General features: G+C 39.7%; 1 long non-coding RNA gene across 2 annotated transcripts in view; it reads left to right on the forward strand.

Annotated features, from left to right (window-relative positions):
• Nucleotides 1-764: 764 nt before the first annotated feature.
• The window catches only part of LOC135452402 (uncharacterized), a 270,903-nt gene continuing 252,327 nt past the window's right edge, over nt 765-19,340 (forward strand). For both annotated transcript variants that reach the window (XR_010441603.1, XR_010441604.1), the window contains exon 1: nt 765-866. This is a non-coding gene — a long non-coding RNA (uncharacterized LOC135452402). The remainder of the gene's footprint in view (nt 867-19,340) is intronic.

A 19,340-nucleotide genomic window follows, 5' to 3' on the forward strand; every position in this document is an offset into this window, starting at 1 on the left:
GGACTGATCCTTGTTGTGAGCCAAGGCTGCCTTTGAAACGTTTCGTGTGTCTGGGCCAGATCCTGCTCCCGCGAGAAGTCAATGAGTGTCTTGGCCTCTGTGTATGCGGAATTTAAAGCAGTGTTTACTATTTTTTAAAAATTTTTTGCAGTTGCTGAAGAATCATGAGAGATTCTGTATTTGCCAGGGCTAAAATTCATGAGCTTCTTTTCAAGTCTGAGTGGTTGAGCTTGTCCTATTTGCTATGAATTATTTCCTGGTGGAAGAGTAAGTTCCAGAGGAGTTCTTATGCCAACCTGCAGTTTCCCCTGTACCTCTGTGGAAAAGCAAAATTTGATGGGCTTTATCCACCTTGGAGTGTGGATTCACACTGTCTAAGGGGAGGGCAATGCCAGGGTCACCTCTCCTGCTGGACTGTGCCCATGTCAGGAGCCTGGCTTTCTGAGGAGAGCTAAAAGAGCATGCAGCATCTGATGTAGCTTCCCTCAACTCATCCTTTTCTTGCCCTTTCTTACATTCCAGCCCTGCTTATCCTGGAATTCTGTCCATTCCCTGTGTTAGGGGTAGCATAGGTGCACCTCAGAACGAAGTGGCAGAGATGAAGCTCTTGCTCTGCCCCTTCTCTCCCTTCCCCTCAGGCTGGAGCGGGTGCTTGCAATGCCCAGATCCATCAGCTGAACCTGTGCTCATCCCAGAATCACCTGCAGGAGGAGGAGGAAGGTGCATTTACATTTCCTCCCTGCAAGGAGAGGTGGGGCTGTGAGGTTTGGGTGAGCCTGTGCTTCCCCAGTTCCAGGTGAGGGATTCAGGCCTTCCTGGGTGGAAGCTGTTATTGGAGCACTTGGAATTGGATTCTGGAGAAATGGGTGAGTTCAGTCCATTATTTTTTTCATTATTTCAGTCATAGTTCAGTCCATTATTTAAAAGTGAAAGGTTTTGTCAAAGGTGTGTAGAATTCCTTCATGCTCTGGAGATGTGTTCTGTGGTTTGTGTTTGCTTGTAAAGGCTTCAGCTTCCTTTCCTATATTGAAATGCAAGTGTTTAAAATAGATTACCTGAAAGCAAATATGCACTGACAAGCAATCATTGATTTAAAACCTGGTTAGAGGTAAATTGTTTCTGATGTGAAAAATGTCACTTTAGGAAAAAACATTAAATTAAAACAAGCCAAGGTAAAATGCCACCCAATAATAAAAAAGGCTGTTGGAAGCAGCTCTGATGTGCCAGCAGGGTGATGTGCTCTGCTGCCTGCTGTTTGAGTTAACTTCTTGTCAGCATCATCTGCTGTAGGATTTGTGGCTAATGGGCAAGCAACTTCAATTTTAAAACATGTATTATTTTATAGAAGTGTTATGATTTGGATTTTTTTCAGTGGAATGGGTTTTGCACTGGATTTTGAGGTGTTTAATAAACATGGTAAAAGTTAATTCCAGCCCAACAATTGTGTTTGCTTCAGTGTTGACTTGGTCTTGATGTCCCTACATCAAACCTGGATGAATTTGTTCCTTGTTGTTTTGGGAAGGTTGTTGAAGAATTGAGACGTGGGTCTTGCCTAAGTACAGAAAAACTTGCTTGTAAATTAGAAGCAATTGAGGTTTTGATTAGATCTGTTCATTTCCCTGTGGTCCTGGTTCCTGAACATTTGTGTAAGTGGAGTTCAGAGAAATGGCTATGAGCAGCAATTTTTTTTTTAATTTTAATTTTTAAAGCCTTTTAGAAAGATGCAGACTTCATTGATGATTAATAAATTTATGATGTAGACCTTTAGAACTATAAAAATCACTTGAGGCCCTGCCTTTTTGTTTCACCCTGGATTTTTATTTGTGGGCAAGATTAAATTAATATATTCAAAAATATTGTGAAAGGAGCAACATTTTTTGCCTTTTGCAACACAGGAAAAGCGTGAATTCATGAAGGCCACTGGAAATGTTGTTGGTTTTATATTGGATGCATTGGTGGATTGCACCACTGAAAACTGTGAAAGGAGACTTTTTTTCAAGTGAAGAGAGATTTAGTTTCTTGTTCAGAGAAACAGATACCTGTTATTTACCAGTAAATATCACAATTCAGCTATGAACTATTTAATTGCTTGGTACCTGCCATGGACTCTGTGAGGAACAGTTCATGTAGTGTATCAGCCAGCAAGTTTATTTGAAGATCTGTAATTAAAGTAAATTGTTAAAACCTACAGTGTGTGTATAGATATCCCACAAAAAGGGGAGTTTAATGCTAAATATATTCTTTATATCAGTTTCTTTATATATTTTACTAATTATTTTAATGTCTTGAAGAACCAAGAACTGCATATTCTAGGAAATATCCAAAATCTGTCAGCTGCCAGGAAACATGAGTTGCCACTGTCTTGCAGCTTTCATACTTTCTTGACAATCATTCTTGATTTCCTGGTGATCATCTTTGAATAAAATAAGGGCCCAGCTGTGGAAGTTTCCTACAAGCCTAATTGTAATAACAGCACATGGAATATCCACTAAATAATCTCCCCATCTTCTAATGAGTGGGAAACAACAGTGAAAGGTTAGGTGATTCTTCTTGTTTTATCATTTTGGCAGGCTCCTGAATATCATTTAATGAAATTTCCTATGCCTGTGAGATATTGATGCAATGCAGGAAAACAGCCAGTGAATAACGCAGCATTTGTGGGAGCTCAGCTCTCTGCTGGTGGGCTGCAGACAGACTTCCAGGCAGCTTTCAGGAGGAGAGAATGCAACCCCATAGTGGAGAGTCTCAAAAAGCTCGGAGCAGACCCCAAAATGTGGGCAGCCCATCAGGCACACGGAGATGTGTCGAGCCCCTGGTGCAGCTGACAGCATCCCAGTGGCGCCTCTCGGCCTGTGAACCACCCCACACTTGGATTTCCCAGGGTGCACAGGACCACAAAATAAACCCCACAATTATTCTCTGTATCTTTTGGTTTTGAGCGATTATCATATGAATGTGTGAGCTCTGTGCGCAGAATGAGAAAGCTGAGTGCTGGTCTGTGGTCATCAAAATAGTTATGAACTTTCTGTTCCAAAAGCGTGATTTTGCTTCTTGCCTGTTATAGGGATTATGCTCATTGTAATTCCTACAGATAATTTTGTTTTTTTTATTTGCATTGCTAGTAATGAACAATTTAGCCATCTCCTCTGCTCTCATTTCACATAAAAGCAATTTCTGGCAATTCAGTGAAGGTCAATGAATAATACCCAATGCTTTGATATGAAACACTTAAGGACATCAGTAACTTGACCCCAGAACTTTTTGCAGATTCAGGCTGTAAGTGCTCAAGTAGTGTTCCCATGACACTTGGACTCTTGTCAGAAAAACACAACTATACTTTGGATTAGTTGTATCATTTTTTTGGTAAGATGCGTGATCAAAAGGGATTGAAATTAAAACTTTGCAAAAGTTGTTAGCAAAATGACATTTAATTTTGATAGAGAGGCAATGAGGCAGAACATTTTGCATGTTTGCAAAATAAGTTTCATTTTGATGCGTTTGGCATTACTGATTATATTAATTAACTTAACAGCAAGTGTGAAGATTATTTATGAAGCATTAAAAATGACTGGATCTTAATTGCTTCCCTGTAAGAACAAGGAAGTTGAATTTCAGGTTGTGGAGAGCTCCATGGTTAGTCTTCTCAGTGACTTTTAACTGGTGTGCTTTAAAAGCAAAGTAGTTGGAATAAAACTAACCCAGACTATTGAAAATGGTAACTGTTTGTGCTTGAGCAGTTTAGGCTGATGACAGTAATCTGGTTTGTTCTGCTAAGTGTCTTACTTCATTAAGACCTCATTTTTTAAAGATCCATACCTGATTTCCAGAATTATTTGGGTAGGGGAGATCTTGCAATCAAAGTCAAGAAACTGGTTCTTTCAGGGGATCATTTACTCCATGAGTGCACCGTGAGCAGTGAATGTAATTTGTGGGAATTTGTATCAAAATGTTAATGAACTCAGTTTCTGTAATAGTGTGTTTACCTTTACATAATAAACTTTTGTGTAAGATGCAGCTTTTCCGTGTTCTGTTACAGCATCTGTTACATCAAGGTGGAAGTACTCCCTTTTTACACATTAAAAATTACTTAATTTTGTTTTCCGCTCTTTTAATGAAAATTTACTTCTTCATCTGACATGAAGCAGATGCTGTCTCAGACTTAAAGTGACAAAGATCACTATCCAAAGCAGTGGCTTGACACACAGAAGTGCTTCAGATGGTGATTATTATAACCAAAAAAAGCAGGTTTGTTGATACCTTTTTATCCTTAATATATTTAAAATTGCATAGTTGATAGCATAGTTGCTATGAGAGCATGTGTAATATCTGTTTGATAAGTGTCTTCTCACACCCTGAGGTCTTTTATAGGCAATTTGCATTCCACAATGAGAGAAATCAGCTGGAGAGGGTTTATTGTTTTGTATAATAGAAAGGAGTGTGAAAATATTCCAGCCTTGCAGATGGTGTTGCTCGTTAGCCCTGAACATATACATGCAGAAATATTGTTTCCCCTTAAAAAATGGGGTCTCCTCATCTTTCTTTCTCACAATGTATTTATAAAGGAGAATTCATAGTTTGGTTGTATTGGGATCATTAGTTGATCTTGAAAGGAAAAGTGATGGGATAAAGTCTTTCTTTGAACTTTGATGTGCTGGGTGGTTTAGAGATGACAGAAAGCAAATGCTTCTTTTCTTCTCTGCTGTCTGAATAGAGAGTCCTAGATCTTGCTATAGACATCTGCTTGTCTAAAAAGTGAAAGGGTAAATCTCAACTTTTTCCCATAACAGCAAAGGAAACCTGATTTGAGAAAACTTTGAACATATAGACAGAGGTGGATTGATGAAACAGTTTAAAATCTGGCAAACATAAAACTTTTAAGGGTGCCAGAAAGTTGAAAATGGGGAATGTGTTACAAGAGAGTCAAAGACTGCATGAACTCTCTCTGGTGTTCTCAGGGTTTGTGAGGTGGAAGGGTTCCTTTTGGCTTTCATGCCCTTTGGTTTAGATCCTAAAAATTGTATTTTGCTGAAGATGGAACCTGAAATATGATTTTCACTGCTCTTGCAGCGGCATCCAGGAAAAATGTGGAAAGTGTCTGCTTTATCACTCTAGGATGCCATAGTGAGGAAAGACTTGTATTCAAAGTCATATGAAGCCAAGATTAAAACTCTGAGCTCTCATGTCTCAACTACAGAAGAAAAAAGTTACCAACCTCCTAAATTTTAGGGCCAGCTGCAAGGTGTTTCAGCTGTTTTGGAGGAATTTCACTTGAAAGTTTTACATAAATCCAAATACTCTGGTATTGCAGGAAGCTGCAGCCAAAGAGGACTTTCATTTTCTGGTGCTTTCTGTTTTGAATGGCACTTGAAATACTGCAAGACCAATTGCTTTCTTGTACTGTACCAATGGTTAAGATTTTTGCCCAAGGTATTAATTATTCCTGGACATTGCACGTGGCAAAACAGTCACATAAAATGAGAAAAACTGAGGATGTTTGATTAAATTACTCCCAGTTACGCAGTTGTTTTCATATTGTTATGATAATTGATGGTATTCAGAACTTAACCCAGGTTCACAGTACTGTCATTTGCAAATCTGGTCCCAAGTCTGTGCTCATAAAAAGTGTCCTGGGGAATCTCTCCAGGACTGAGAATGGCCATAATCTCTTTATGCTGCTGTATCTCTGACCCTTTCTCCTTATTCAATGAAAAGGAGTTTTTGCAGATATGGCCACACGTATCTGTAAATTCCACCCTGAGTAATTGGAGGGGGACAGATACGGTAGGAATAAGCATAATAAAAGAACTGAGAGAAAGAATCTTCCTTTCTTCATGGCCCTCCAGGTCTAAAGTGTGCTCTGTTGAATATCACCTACTTGTCAAAACCTGCCATAACACAAGGAATTAAAAGGAATCTGTCTTGCAGTATGTGCAAGTTGAAATGAGATACAGATTTCTAGAGGAGGTAAGTAGAGGGGAAACTCCAAATGGTGGTGCCCTTATTAAATTTAGACATTGAAGAAACAATATTACAAAAATACAGCCACTCAGTATTAATTGCATTATAACGTTGTCTGAAATACAGACTTATTTTGAAAACAGTGGCATGAAGTACCATATGTGACTCTCAGATACATCCCAGAATTGTGCATATAGTTATCTAATTGGTTTCTTTTGTAAAACTTCATTTGATGGGTGGTGCTGTGAATTGTTTATGTCAATTAAGTGCAGCTTGCCAGAAGACTTGAGTCTAGAGGGCATCAAGTACTTACACTGTGGAAATAAAAAATGCTGCTCTTGTGAGAGGCTTCTGGCCTTTGTTTATAACTATCAAATCATCTCTTCTCTTATTTCCAGTGCTTTACATGATGCCAATAGCTTTATACAAGGCACAGGGTCTTGTGCAAGGTGCCCTGCCCATGGTGAGGGAGTTGGAATCAGATGATTCTAAAGGTCCCTGTCAACCCAAAGCATTCAAAGTGATTCAGTGAATTCCACATCTTGTTTAAAGCTCAGCTTTCTACATTTTGGAATTGCTTTTTGTAGTGTCTCTATCCATCCCCTTTCCCTGTTTCACTCATGCTTTTATTTGGTTTTATCAGTGAGTAAATCTCTTCTGGATGGCTGGTTTTGGGTGTGGTAAGTTTGTGTTATTTGCTGGAGTTTTAGCATATTAAGCAAGCATTTGTGGATTGCTGCTTCAGAAGTAACTCTGTTTAATTTCTATTCTGTCTTTTGACACTATGAATAAAAGCACTGTAAGAAAATATGGGAGACTGCAAGTACCTAACACCTGTAAAATTTTTAACTCTATAGAAAGCCTTGAAGTCTTCACAGCTCAGGTCTGAGGGGACAATGCAGTATGGGAGAAATTACTCCATTTCATGGTACTGTGTGCATGGCTTTCCTTTAGATATCTGCCTTATTTCAGTGGGAGAAGCAAGGGGTGGAGCAAGGTGGGCTTAAATCTGTTCTCAAATAGCTGTTCCAGTTGTATATTCCTATAGAAAAGTCACTCTGCTTAATAACCTCCAATGGCTGGTGGTTCATCAAGATATTGATTTTAAAGCTCTATTGATTGTTTATAAAACACTGCACAGCCACTTTCCAAGCTATTTAAGTGATTTGTTTGTCCCATATATTTTACAATGATGAGACTATTGGAAATCCCTGTGCAGATTCGCTCAGACCATTACACATTATTAGTTTTCTCTTGCAGAATTGCCCCTCCTCCAGGGATTCTGAATGTGAAGTACCTTGCTCTTGCAAGGTCTTATACGGGGTGTTTGTTTTATATATGCTCATAACAGGATAATTATATTGCTACCTGAAACACTTTGGCTTGTGTGCAGGAAGAGGCTCTGTGTAATAGTGATTGATAGTTTGAGCTTAAAAATTGTTATGGTGCATTAAAAGTATACTAATGTTTATTACTTTTTACAAGGCTACAGACATTTAGATTACAGGCCAGGCTTCCAGAGCTATCACAGGTCTTCAGATTGAAGCAAATTGAATGGGTGCTCTTCCTTTTACCACATGTTTTTTTTTTACTGTGTGGAATGGCCAATTTAAGAGGCAGCTTATTTCTTTATTTTTGATAGCCAACACTAAGTTAGAAGCAGAAAAAAAAAAAAAAAAGGAAGGAAGTCTCCACAGATCAAGTTCTAAAAATAATTGTATAGGGATTTTTAAAACTTTCTAAATCTCAGTGTTCAAAGCGATTAGGCAGCTTTGGAAGCTTGTGAGTCAGGATTCCTCCCTCCCCCGATGCTGGCATCAAAAGCAGGACAGACTTTAGTTTTCCACAGTTGCTTTTGGCATTTTGTTTTAGGGTTGTTTTTAGATTTTTGATATATTCAGGTCATCCTTCAAAACTTTTTTCTTCTGTAATTCTGAATGACAGCTGACGTGCTACTCTATTCAGATGACAAAAAGTTTTGAGAGTAGGTGGTGCTGGGCACATGTGTGCCTACGGAATTGCAGAGCCTTCTATGGCTCCTGGAATAATGAATTAAGCTAATGAGCCCAGCTGATGACTGATTGATTGTGTGAAAATGACATCAGATATCAGAGCAAATGAAATAAGTTCTTTTGCAGTAAGTAAGTAAACTCTCCTTTACACAAAGTAATCCCTTTCTGTCACTATTGGGTTTAGATTCCACACTCCTCCTTGGCCTGATCATGCTCCACAGAATAGTTCAAAAGATGATTTTTGTTTTTTTACTCTTTCACTGCAGTAAAACCCAATGTTTGTCTGGTGAAAACAGAATAATTTCCTTACAAACTTTCAGCAGCTAATGCGATGTATGTGGCACTTTATAATACTTCCACATTCCACAGTCCTCACTATCTGCAGGTGAGACCTGTGGGATACACTTCAGAAAAGTTACATAAACAACTCTGAACCCTCGCCTGAGAAAATGTATACTTTGAACATGTTGAAACTATCCATATTAAGTCAGTTTAGCACTTTGATTAAAGAGTTTAATCAATCACCATCCTAAGCTGTTTATTAATCACTTTATCAAGCAGTTGATGCATTGCTGGTTTTAATAGAATCCATTTATTTTGATTTCTACCTACTTCATCTTTCCAAAGGGCTTTCTGAATCAGCTGTGATAAAAAAAGGAGGGGGGGAAAAAAAAAAGGCTTGGTTGCATCTAAACACTGGAAGGTAAGAGCTCAGACCTCCCTTGCACATACTTCATTATCAACATTCTGCACCGACTTGGCCAATTTATTAAGGGTAAAAAAAAAACCAACCCTGCTTGGAGTGAGTCTTTTGGTGAACCACACGGTTTAGCTCAGATAAACAGAGGCCATTCGTTTGCTTTCACACCTGACAACCTCATGATATACGATCCTAATAAGATTAATCTCCTCCCTCCCCCCATACACACACACACACTTTTGTTTTGTTTAGTGGCCTGACTTGGTGATCTTCTCTCATTCCCCTCATTGGGCACTTCTAATGCCTTTGGTTTCGGTTGGTGGTTAGAATAAAACAAACAAGCAATCAATCCCCCACCCCACTCCCGAGCCCTTTCTCATTCCAGGGGAGCAAGATTAATATAACAAGAGATATAAAGTAAGCAAGGGAACACTTACAAATGTTACAAAGCAGAATGGGCATAGAACAAATTCCTTTTTTATGCAATTTGCCTTGAAAAGCATTAAACACATGGGGAATCTGTGCCATCGAATCCACACTTTGTAAATGGTGAGGAGGGAAAACAAGCCTTGTACAAACAAAAGCATCAAATGAGAAATACACAACTTGGGCCTCAGCTGACTTTGGTTTTATTGCCTTTTATAAGGTTTCACTTAACTCTCTGGCCATGTCTGATCTCTGAACTTTGGAAATCTTGGGGAAAGTAATGTAAGTTTGGCCTGATTTGCCTTCAGTAACAAACATTGATGCATGGCTTTGAAATATGACACACATTAGCACCTACACAAGGCTTCTATTTTGAGCATATTCCAGTTTTATCAGCAATATGCTTCCTGCTAGATCACCAAACCCAAAAGAGTTTTTCTTAATTTTGTCCACTAAAGCTGGTGGGGTTCCTTAGGAGTGTGACTATTTTGGAAGGAGTGTAAAAATACACATCTCATTTAAAGTTCTATGGCCTCATGTCCCATACTGGATATGATGCAGCAGAAAGATCCCACAGTCAAAGCTCTAATAATATATTTTTAACATGTTAAACTCCCGTGCAAATTCTGTCAGACATCCATTATTAATATGGCCTAATTATGTTAATTGAAGAATATTCTTTCAGTGTGAGACCAAGTCTTCCTCTTCTAGAGGAGCTGCCAATACACACTTCATATGTGTACAGACATGCTACACAATGAGCTGTTACTGCCCTACCTAGGAGTTGTAGCAACTATTAACTATTTTAGAAAAGCAGCACTTCAGTGGGACCAGGAAACCAGCCCCAGCCCCATGGGACTCAGTGGGAGCACTGCAATTATGAGACATGGGTGATTGGGAATTTGCTACTGTGATGCTGTGTAATAGGCACTGATGATTTTTTTCAATATATGTTTGTTTCATGGTTAAGGTGTTGCTAAGAATGTCTAATTTTGAAGACTTGTCATTAACTCTAAATTACCAGTGGTATTCTGGAAGTTAGCAGCAGAGATGTCAAAACTGACTCGTGGCAGCATCAGCTCCTGTGCTCTTGCCCCACTGGGTAGAGAGATCAGTCCTAACCCAGGATCCAACTGGATCCTGAGTGAGGCAGCGTGGTCACCGAGCTGCTGCGCAGCACTTACAGAAATATTAATTACTGTTGTATACAGGGCTGCAAAATTAGGGATATTGCATCCTCCCTGGGCATTGGATGGGCAGCCCAGCTGTGAAAATCACTTCCAGTCAGCTATCAATTGAGATGGAATGGCCATACAGCTGAATTGCAGTCTTTCCAAAAATGTTAATTAAGAACGGGATGCTGCTGTGAAGCAGCAGCTTTGTGGCCCTTTTGGAGCTGTACTGCAGTTGCTGGAAGTGCTGTGGCATTGCACCACTAAAGCCTGGAGCCCTCCTCCTTGCTGCATCACCCACCTAAACAGAGCTCCTAGTTAAATCAGAAGGCCTTCTTCAGGGCCTGAATCAGCAGTTCAGGCATTAATCTTGATGCCATAAATCCCTTTCCTTTTCTCCCCTCTATTCCTTCTTAACTGCACGCAGCTCCCACATTCAGAAATTGGGGGTTGTTTAAGGCCTGAGTTGGATCACTGAGACTTTATCTTAGGTTTGCTCTTGATTTTGCATCCCAGTTCTTCAGTACAGCCCACTGATAAGTATGTCTTCTATAGGTGACTATATTCAATTAGAACACCTCATTGCTGATATTGGGGTGCAGAAGAGTAGCACAATAGTCTGAATCTTTTCTTTACCTGGAAAAAGTGCAGCAGAACAGTCTGTTCATGCTGATCTTCAGTTTTTGGGCAAGAGAGTGATTTATCTCATTGCATTTTTTCAAATAGAGGCCAGTTAATAAACTAAGACATTTTTTGTTGAACGTGCTTACCACAGAAAACATGTACATGTATATTCAAATGTATTTCTAAACAAATACAGATGTTGGGATGATTTATTAATGAATTTGTTGGAGTGCAGATGAGACTTTTGTGTTTCAAATATGACCTGCCAAGTACAGTAACTAGTCTGAAAACTCTTCAGCAATTTGTGAATTTCACCTAATGCACTTGAGGATGTGTTAATTCCTATTTATGGACAGACAGTATGTATACTATTTCTCACTATGTGTTAATTAAGAATGTTCTAAAGATGATAGGTGGAAATTGTAGCTAAGACAGGACTGTATTTTAAAAGTTTTATGGTTACATTTTTCTGGATATCATCACTTAAGTATCCAAATCTTTAAGTTCAGTGTAGTGAGAACATTGCCTGTTCTACCTGTCATCTTCCTAATTTTATCGGTTTGGCTCCAAAGAATTAGCACAAATATTTGACTTTCACTAAGAATCAAAATAAAAACAAGAAGGCTAAATAACCACCAAAATCCTGGCATGAAAGGGAAAAAATAAAGGACTTTTTCCAGCATTTATTCTGATCAGAAAAGAGCATGTCAATGAACCTTTGGGGAATGTCATTAGACGAGATTTTCCTGAAAAATTGCTGATAGTTCCAGTTGAATGCAGCCAGAATAAGCCAATTTTAAGATCTCTGGGGTGGTATAGGATTACGGATTTTTTTTTTTTTTTGTCTTGCCCTTTTCACTTTTGGACAGACTGTACGTAAATTCTTTGCTCAAGTCTATATGCAACAGATGGTAACAGCAGAAATAACTGCTTGGTGTTAGGTTTTAAACTGGTGCTTAAATGGGTTTGTGGAAGAAAGTGTTGAAACAATGGGATAATTTTACTTAATGAGATCGTTTTTATAAGGAAGAAGTCAGTCATTTAGAGCTGAGCTGCAGGAAAATCTGCACCATCAGCGGGTCTGTGGGACAAGGCATGGCCATACTTACAGGCTGGGGTGGATGCTAAATTTTTAAAGTAGTTTAGGCCATGTTTCTTGAAATCAAGGCATTTTTAGCTGCTCTGTATTTGTGGGGATGTGGGGACAGTGATATCCACAGAAGAGCCCCCATAAGGACACGTCCTGGTGGGTCTGCCCCTCTCACTGGCGCTGCCCCTGCTGCCTTGGTGGGTATTTGGAGATGTGCTCTGAAAGAAACCAAAGCTGCAACAAAGCCACAATATATAAAATACCTGAAGAAATAAACTCAAACCTCTGAGAATGAAAGGAGACAAATAAGAAATCTTTGTCTTCCCTTCATTTTGTTCAATGATGAAGAAAAAAGGCAGCATTCGTGACTCATTTGAAGGTGGCAGAAGAGGAATTGGTGTGCATGTCCTGGACCTTTAAAACCTCATAGTATCATATTTTCAATTGTTTTTCACACCAGTGCATGCTGGCACATCCTGAGGAGCACCCATGAGGTGATGGCAAAGCCTGAGCTTTGGTACACAAATTAATTCCCTTCCCAGTAGCTGATGCAGATGAAATTCAGGCTGCAAGGAGGACAAGGCAGATAATAAAATTTCAGATAAAGTTTCAGCAAACACCATAGTCACAAAAGCAAGTGGTGGTGATGGCTCACTGGTGGTCTACAGAGACAGCCACTTGCCCTGAAAAAGATGTTTCAAAAGACAGTTTATATTGCAAGTGGTGATATACAGCCTTAAATGCAGCTTCTCTTATGTGTATGTGCTTTTGCACATTCAGATTCTGCGTGTCATATTTTGCTCCACATATAGTTAGAATTGCACAAATCACACCCACGTACCTTCCAAAGAGAAATGAAAGCTTGTGGATATAACAATACAGGTAATTTTCTTCTTAAATACCAGCTTGTTCTGAAATAACACTTGGCTCACAAAGAAGTTTCAGCATGGAGAGTATTTTTCAGTGCTAACTATTGTTGATAATTATTCCATTCATCGCTAATTATTGGCTGTATTATTATTAGAGATTGCTTGTAATTATTATATTAGATAGAATCAGTGAGAAAGCAATGTACATCAAAAAGTTTACCATCCTGAACAAGTGACTTGTTTGGCTTCAAGTGGTTACTTGTTTTTACTTCTGTTGAGGTTTTTGAATTAGTAACTGTAGAAGATTATTGGAGCAAAAATGAAGAATTATTTTTGGCTTGGGAGAAAAGAAAACAAAATACCAAACAACTCCAGACCCTCAGGAAGGAGCAGAAAACAGTTGTGTAGCCACAATGTGAAAAAATTCATAATTATAAATGACAAATTCAGAATAGAACTAGTCAAAAGATAATTTGGAAGGATAGTTTTGTTTTTTAATCACCCAAATTTGCAAAATCTTTGACATGTAATTTTTTGGGGGGCATGTATAATTAAAAAGTTAAAATATAATTAAAATTTCAAAAATTGCAGGGGGAAAGAGATCACTTTTACAGAAGTTCCACCCACATGCTTTTCTCAGCAGGGCACTACAAAGTCTTAACAAGTAAAGTGCAAGATGGAAACATGACATCATTAGGACAGTCTAATTAGCCTGTAATTTGTCCCAGAAAGGTATCTGGTTACCAACTAATTGATGTAAACTGATTAACCCTTTCTCTAACATCCCATTCGCCACTTTTTTTTCCCTTCCATAGAATCTGGTAAGGGTCAGGGCTCTGTTGTGCTACACACTGTGCAAACACAAATCAAAAAGACAATCCACACCCTGAAGAGCTTACAACTTACGTGTTGGAGGGGAGGTGATACCTGCACATAAAAAGGATTTAGAATGAATAGCTTAATACCAGTTAGCGTGTTTGGCTGTGGTCTTATCCTAGCAGCAGCTAGGACAGTTCTCAGGGCTTTTACAGCCCTCAAAAAGGGAAAAAAAAAATTTAAGAAGGATTTGAAGACATATAATGAGGTGTCTCTATAGATGTTTTCTCCCAAGAGTGAAGGGCAGGATGTGTGACAGTGGAAAGGTGCTTGTTTGAAAAAATATAACAAGTGTGTGCTGGAAGCTGGCATTATTGGCTCCTTGGAGATGAGGTTCAGCTTCCTGACAAAGAAAAAGAGATGATTGGTACATGGGCATTATCTCTGAAGGGCCTTGAATGTGAGGACAAGTAGCTTATGTTTGATGCAGGTTGGAGGGGGAGGGCAGCAGAGGGATGGGGAGAGAGGGGTGACATAGTCAAAGCAGTGGGCTAAGGAAAAGCCCATTTATGGGAATATTCTGAAAGGATATGAACAGGGCAAGGTTGTGCTTGTCAAAGCTGTGGAGAAAGACGTTTTGTTAATCTCCACGATGACAAGGCTTTGGCCAGCCTAGGCAAGGCTGTGTTTTTGAGAAGTACCTGGAGCAAGGTCGTCTTCGAAAGTGAAGGCTGGGGCTGAGGGTAGGCAGGTAGGGGTGATGTCCGTGGTGAGTAAACAAGGGATGGTGTTGGGGGAGCCAAGGAGGACACTCCCTGCCCTGTTTGTTACACTGAAGCTTGAGCTGGTTTCTCAATTTCTGTGTGGAGGTGCTGGGAAGGGATGGACAGGAGGCACGTCTGGGATAAACAGAGATCTGTGAGGCATCAGTATGAAATCATTGCATCTCCTAGCTGAGCTGGCCCAGAGATGAGGGTAGGAAGAGAAAAATGGGTCCAAGGGAGAAGGCAAAACCTTCACAGGAAGTTGAGCAGTGTAAGGATAAGGCTAGAGGAGAACACAGAAGGTGGGTGTCAGGACAGTCAAATAATAGGAAACTAATGAAGAACATAATGGAAAACTCTGTGCCAAAAGGAGAAAGGGTATGGTTGGGGCTTTGACTCAGAAGAGCTGACTGGAGACTGGTGGAAACTGTGTCAATTGAGTGTAAGGGGCAGAAATTAGATTAGGAACAGTTTAGGACAAAATGGAAGGAGAACTGACAGCAGCTATAAACAGCTTGTACAATGAAAATGAGAGGAAGCAGTGATTGGAGAGACAGGAGTGGGCTAGAGTGTGTATGTTTTCCTTTTCAGACGAGAGACGCTACAGCATGCCCATATTGTGGTGGGAAAGAATCAGGAGAAGAAGAGCAGTAGAAAGTCTGACAACTGTGCTGGAGTTGGAGTGCAATCTGATAGGGGAAACTCAGTGCAGCTTCAATATATCTGGCCCCTGCATTAAAATAGCTGCAGGCAGCACATGCTTGTCTGTGTGGCTTAGAATGTGCTTTGTGTAGTACAAAGAAATAAGGATAAGATTCATCGTGTGCCTTGTTGTGCTCCCCTGGCTGTTCTAAACAAGCAGGGTCTACTTGTGCCATCACAGTAGCAGAGGACTAAATCCTCTCCCCATCACCCTAATTAAAAGGGAATCAGTTGGATATTCCAATGCAGTTGGTAGGTGCTGTACAGGTACCAGTTTTGCATTTCTGTCTAAAATTACTTTTAGAAAATTTGCATTTTGAGGTGTTTTTTTTCTTTCTATAAATGAAATTCTGTCTTCCCTGGAGAAAGCTCTCTGCTGTGCCAAAATAATGTGTCGTAATTTTACAGGTAATTAAAAATTTTCATTCAGAAATGTCAGGGCAGTTCTGAAACATTTTCTCCCTCATTTTCTTGCTTTTCATCACACTTTATCTGAGTTTTAAAAGTTTACTTTGAGTCCCTTTTTTTATTATTTTTCTAAAATGAAACATTAACTGAAACGCTGAAGAGTAACTGAAATGATGCTTTGATTACTTTTTTTTCCCCTTGTTATGTACTTATTTTTAATTTTTCTGTCTCTCTCTCCGGGTTACCTGTACACATTTTGGATTTTCAAAGTTTGAATAGTGATGCAAAAAAACACCAGCCAAAGGCTGGAGATCCATCTCCCCGAGCCAGAGGTTACATGCATAAATTCATGTCCATCACGCTCTGAATAAATTCTTTTGTTTATGCAACAGTCTGCGCAAGCACAACACACTTGCAGCTGAGCACCAGTTGGTTTACAGCTTTCTGTGCCATTCTCACTTCTGGGTGGGGGGTTGAGTGCATTGAACCCCACAGCTGGTAAAACCAGTCCAGTGCGAGCCCATTTGCATCTGAAAAGCCCTGGCTCCAAAGGTGCTGTGACTTGCCTTGCACTTGCATGTGGAGGTTGCTAAGCACAGGCCCTGGTGTGCACAGTGGGGTGGTTTATTTTGGTGGCTTGGATGTTGTGAGTGAAAAAATGTACAGAGGAGCTTGGGATGTCCTGAAACTAAAGGGAAAGTTCCTGCTGATGTCTCTGAGTGGTGGCTCCGTTCCTAAAGTCCAGAGGGTTTGTCCATGTGCGTTTTCAACGTGTATTCACGCACGCCCGTGTTGAAAATGCACGTGGACGAACCCTCTGGAGTTTAGAGTTGGTAGTGTGTTGGTTGTTTTCTGTGTTGGTAGAATTTCCTGAGTCTTCTTGCAAGCAAAAATGACATTTTTCTCATGATAAGTAAAGACAGGGTTGACAAGAGGCGCGATCTCCCCTCTCTTTGCGCGGCTTCATGAGGACTGGCCCAATGAATGGGTTACTGTTCCTTCTGATTCCCAGAAATACCAGTGAGAGGAGAATCATGGCTTAAGGGAGAATATAGCTGTACCCTAATTTGGTAGAATAAGTGCTGTTTTGGTAAAATTTTTCTGATCCAGAACTGCTTTTCTCCACTTTCAATAAATGGCAGCTCAACTTTTGCGATTCCTCAAACAAGCAAAGTTTTGGGAGGATGGAAATGAACCCTCGGGGCTGGAATGATTCAGGAGCAGCAGAGGAAGAACCTTTTAGCAGAATTTAGGGAGGTCTGCAGAGGGACAGGCAAAACCCAGTTTCTTACTGGAGTCTGAGAGGCATTTCTAGTTTCCCCTGCAATCTCACCCTCCTCCCAAAACACAAAAAGGCCATAACTGAGCACATTTCATGTGCAAATACTTCATCAACTCGGCGCCATCTGAGCTATTTCACATCTCCTCCCCTTGCTCCAAACTGATATATATGGCTCACTACATTTAAAGTGAAAAGTCCTCAGACAATTCTAATCATATTGTCAGTCAGATAGTCATCTTCTGAAAGGGGATCCTTCACCTTTAAGAATGCATGTACAATAGTGATATGTAAGCAGCTCAAAGACTCAATACCCCTTTTTTCTGCAAAGCAAGGCTGGGTTAGGAAAAAATCAATATGTTAGAAGTAAAGGTCATACAAGGAAAAGTGACATGAAACAGTCTTCATGAAGGATATTGTTCCCTTAGTTCTGTTTGAAGTTTTCTTTACCCTTGTGCTAGCCTTAGAACAAATGTGTTTTGTCCTAGAATAGAAACATATTTTTACCTTTAAAAAAAAAAAAAATCTGTATTTTAAATATTTGTCTATCAGGGCATGTTCGCATTTTAGCTTGTTTTGTTTTTGTCCTGTGGGTGAAGTAATCCTTGGAGAAAAAAATATTGTGTGTCTGCCATCCCAGTGCATTTGTTGGTCAGGGTTCCTTTAGAAATGGAAGTATATAATGCACACAAATGTATTTGCCTATCTTTTTAACAGTTCTCAATTTACTTTTCAAGTGGGCCAGATGCAATACTATAGCTCTTACAAGGGTCAGGAACATCTCCTTATTTCCCCACACTCTGTACTTATTGCTTGGGTATAGTTTTAAAGTAGTCCATGAACCCTTTTCATTCTTGCAACACATTTACCCACAATTAACAATCAAACCATCCTTCCTTCATTCAGGCTCCCATTCTCTCCCTGCCTCATTTTCCCTGCCTCTCTCTTGATCTGCCATTGTGCCGAAAGCTGTTTGTGCCATCGCAATCTGCCCTCCTTACCAGCCACACAAGGATGGGGAGGGGGAGAGAAAAAGCACACAGCATTCAGGCACTGAATAGCAAATTGCTCTTGAGTGTCCTTGCTTTCCCCAGCGCTCCCCCTTCCTTCAGAAGGACAAGGGGGCCCCTGAAAGCAACTATACATTTTGCTTAGTGCACTTGAAAACAAGCGTTTCACACCTGAAGCCTTTCACGGCAGCCCAGAAGCACCCCTTCAAACCACTTAATTGCCAATTGCTTCTGAGCTCGTTGTGAAAGTCCATTATGTCAGACAGCTCTATGGTGAGTGACAAAGTATGGGGAATGAAAGAGTCCTCCTTGCGGGGCCAGCGCAGTCCTAAAACCCCCAGTTCATTGGTTTGCTTGCTGTTAACAGTTACTGGCCATGGTCAAAGGTATGCCAAAACCTCTATCTTCTATTATTATTAATTTGTTACATGGAACATGCTGTTTGCCTTATGTTCTCTCTCACATGTGTCTATATAAAAACATATGAGCAAATTTCAGATGTGCCTGGGGAAGGTATCCTCACACAAACTTCACCTGTGCTTGTGGATTTCAGATTGTATCATTGCCACTATTGTTCTGCTTTTTTTTTTTTTTTCCCATTAGCTGAACTAATAAAAAAAGAAAAGGAAAAAGGGATGTGATGATATTCAAGGTTGGAGCTGGTTTCTTGGGTATTAAGAAAAAAGGATGCAGGTACTCACTTAAAGGAAGAAGGGAGATCAACTTGAGGAGACGAAAAATAGGATAATTTTAAAAAAAAGTAGAAAAGGAAAGTCTTAGCTTTAAAACTGATTTCCTTGTGACTATGATTTTGGTGAGGGTTGGTTAGTGTTTGAACTGAGGGAAAAGTGTATGGATATAACTTTATAGAGCAAGGCAGGTGTTGCAAATATTCCCCATTTTTACTTGAGTGTTTATAATTCATTGGGTTTATGATCCAGTTTGGTCTTGTGGACTCAACAGAAAACCTCCTGCTGATTCTCAAAAGTTCTTGATTTTGGACTCTTGCTGCTCACTTTTGTATTCCTACCAGAGATATTCCAGTTTAATAATTTACTGAATTGTGAATGAAATTCAGGCTTGTGAGTATTTGCAAAAGTATCAGAGCTGGTTTATTCAAAAGATTGTGTGCGTAGTATGAACCTGACTCTAAAATCATCTTTCTGACCTGTGATGGAATAGGAATAACATCACATGACATGGTGTCAAGTCATGAATAACCAACACACCTCACTCTCAGACTGTTAAATACAGCCAGCTGATTGCTGAGGAGATGCAGACCTGAAGAAATCATTTTAATATTTTTTGAATAACAAGTTCAAGAAAAGTGCTCTTTGCATATAGACAATTCATGGGTCAAAAAAGGGGTAGCATTAATTGCTTAAACTGTTCATTATGATCTAATCACCCAGCTCTAATTAACACCTTTTAGTGGATTTTAAAGAAAAACAACATTACATAAACAGATGCAATGTAAACTTGACTAAATACAGCACTCTTAAAGACAAGT

Source organism: Zonotrichia leucophrys, chromosome 10, assembly GCF_028769735.1.
Source record: "Zonotrichia leucophrys gambelii isolate GWCS_2022_RI chromosome 10, RI_Zleu_2.0, whole genome shotgun sequence".
NCBI lineage: Eukaryota > Metazoa > Chordata > Aves > Passeriformes > Passerellidae > Zonotrichia > Zonotrichia leucophrys.